This window comes from Mandrillus leucophaeus, unplaced genomic scaffold (assembly GCF_000951045.1).
Source record: "Mandrillus leucophaeus isolate KB7577 unplaced genomic scaffold, Mleu.le_1.0 Scaffold199, whole genome shotgun sequence".
Classification (NCBI taxonomy): Eukaryota; Metazoa; Chordata; class Mammalia; order Primates; family Cercopithecidae; genus Mandrillus; species Mandrillus leucophaeus.
In genome coordinates, this window is record NW_012102020.1 from 1,068,626 (window position 1) to 1,071,243 (window position 2,618).

At 53.5% G+C, this 2,618-nt stretch overlaps 1 pseudogene across 1 annotated transcript; it reads left to right on the forward strand.

The window, feature by feature from the left end:
• Positions 1-5: 5 nt before the first annotated feature.
• Positions 6-2,562, forward strand: LOC105538789 (annotated as a pseudogene). Its single transcript, XR_001005964.1, has one exon. The product of XR_001005964.1 is annotated as an RAF proto-oncogene serine/threonine-protein kinase pseudogene (transcript).
• Positions 2,563-2,618: the final 56 nt, after the last annotated feature.

The following is a 2,618-nucleotide window of genomic DNA, read 5'->3' on the forward strand; positions in this document are numbered from 1 at the left end:
GTGGTTTTGGATTCAAAGATGCCGTGTTTGATGGCTCCAGCTGCATCTCTCCTGCCATAGTTCAGCAGTTCGGGATCAGCGCCGGGCATCAGATGATGGCAAACGCGCAGATCCTTCTAAGACAAGCAACACTACCCGTGTCTTCTCGCCAAACAAGCAAAGAACAGTGGTCCCTGTGCGAAATGGAATGAGCTTGCACGACTGCCTTATGGAAGCCCTCGAGGTGAGGGGCCTGCAACCAGAGCACTGTGCAGTGTTCAGACTCCTCCACCAACACGAAGGCCAAAAAGCAGCTTCGATTGGAATCCTGATGCCGCCTGTTTGATTGGAGAAGAACTTCAAGTAGATTTCCTGGATCGTGTTCCGCTGACAACACACAGCTTTGCTCGGACGACGTTCCGACCTTCTGTGACATCTGCCAGAAATTCCTGCTCAATGGATTTCGGTGTCAGACGTGCGGCTACAGATTTCATGAGCACTGTAGCACCAAAGTACCTACTATGTGTGTGGACTGGAGTCATATCGGACAACTCCTATTGTTTCCAAATTCCACTATTGGTGATAGTGGAGTCCCAGCGCTACCTTCTTTGACTATGAATCGTATGCGAGCGTCTGTTTCCAGGATGCCTGTTAGTTCTCAGCACAGGTATTCTACACCTCACGCCTTCACCTTTAACACCTCCAGCCCCTCATCTGAAGGTTCCCTCTCCCAGAGGCCGAGGTCGACGTCCACACTAATGTCCACATGGGTCGACGTCCACACCTAACGTCCACATGGTCAGCACCACCCTGCCTGTGGACAGCAGGATGATTGAGGATGCAATTCGAAGTCACAGCAAGTCAGCCTCACCTTCAGCCCTGTCCAGTAGCCCCAACAATCTGAGCCCAACAGGCTGGTCACAGCCGAAAACACCCGTGCCAGCACAGAGAGAGCGGGCACCAGTATCTGGGACCCAGGCGAAAAACAAAATTAGGCCTCGTGGACAGAGAGACTCAAGCTCTTACTGGGAAACAGAAGCCAGTGAAGTGATGCTGTCCACTCGGACTGGGTCAGGCTCTTTTGAAACTGTTTATAAGGGCACATGCACGGAGACGTTGCAGTAAAGATCCTAAAGGTTGTCAACCCAACCCCAGAGCAATTCCAGGCCTTCAGGAATGAGGTGGCTGTTCTGCGCAAAACACGGCGTGTGAACATTCTGCTTTTCATGGGGTACGTGACAAAGGACAACCTGGCAATTGTGACCCAGTGGTGCGAGGGCAGCAGCCTCTACAAACACCTGCGTGTCCAGAAGACCAAGTTTCAGATGTTCCAGCTAATGGACACTGCCTGGCAGACGGCTCAGGGAATGGACTATTTGCATGCAAAGAACATTATCCACAGAGACATGAAATCCAACAATACATTTCCCCATGAAGGCCTAACAGTGAAAACTGGAGATTTTGGTTTGGCAACAGTAAAGTCACGCTGGAGTGGTTCTCAGCAGGTTGAACAACCTGCTGGCTCTGTCCTGTGGATGGTCCCAGGGGTGATCTGAATGCAGGATAACAACCCATTCAGTTTCCAGTCGGATGTCCACTCCTATGGCATCGTGTCGTATGAGCTGATGACGGGGGAGCTTCCTTACTCTCACACCAACAACCGAGATCAGATCATCTTCGTGGTGGGCCGAGGGATGCCTCCCCAGATCTTAGTAAGCTATGTAAGAACTGCCCCAAAGCGATGAAGAGGCTGGTCGCTGACTGTGTGAAGAAAGTAAAGGGAGAGAGGCCTCTTTTCCCCAGATCCTGTCTTCCATTGAGCTGCTCCAACACTCTCTACCGAAGATCAGCCGGAGCGCTTCCGAGCCGCCCTTGCATCAGGCAGCCCACACCGAGAATGTCGATGCCTGCACGCTGACCACGTCCCCGAGGCTGCCTGTCTTCTGGTTGACTTTGCACCTGCCCTCAGGCTGCCAGGGGAGGAAGAGAAGCCAGCAGGCACCACTTTTCTGCTCCCTTTCTCCGGAGGCAGAACACATGTTTTCAGAGAAGCTGCTGCTAAGGACCTTCTAGACTGCTCACAGGGCCTCAACTTCATGGTGCCTTCTTTTCTGTTCCTTTGGGCCCTGGGAGAAGGAAGCCATTTGCAGTGCTGGTGCGTCCCCGTGCTCAAGGCCCAGCCTTCTCTAGATGCGCAAGTGGATGTTGATGGTGGTACAAAACGCAGGGACCCAGCCCAGCCGTTGGCTCCATGAGTATTTCGAGGAAATAAGTTAGCGGGCAACCCAGCCCTGATGTGGAGACACATGGGATTTTGGAAATCAGCTTCTGGAGGAATGCATGTCACAGGCGAGACTTTCTTCAGAGAGTCATGCAGCGCCAGACGTTTTGCACATAAGGCACCAAACAGCCCAGGACTGCCGAGGCTCTGGCCGCCCGAAGGAGCCTGCTTTGGTACTATGGGACTTTTCTTAGGGGACGCGTCCTCCTTTCACAGCTTCTGAGGTGTCCAGTGCATTGGGATGGTTTTCCAGGTGAGGCCCCCAGCCAGTCCCCGTCTCGGCCCTCTCAGGGAGCAGTCTTCCGTCAGCCAGTCCCCGTCTCGGCCCTCTCAGGGAGCAGTCTTCCGTCAGCCAGTC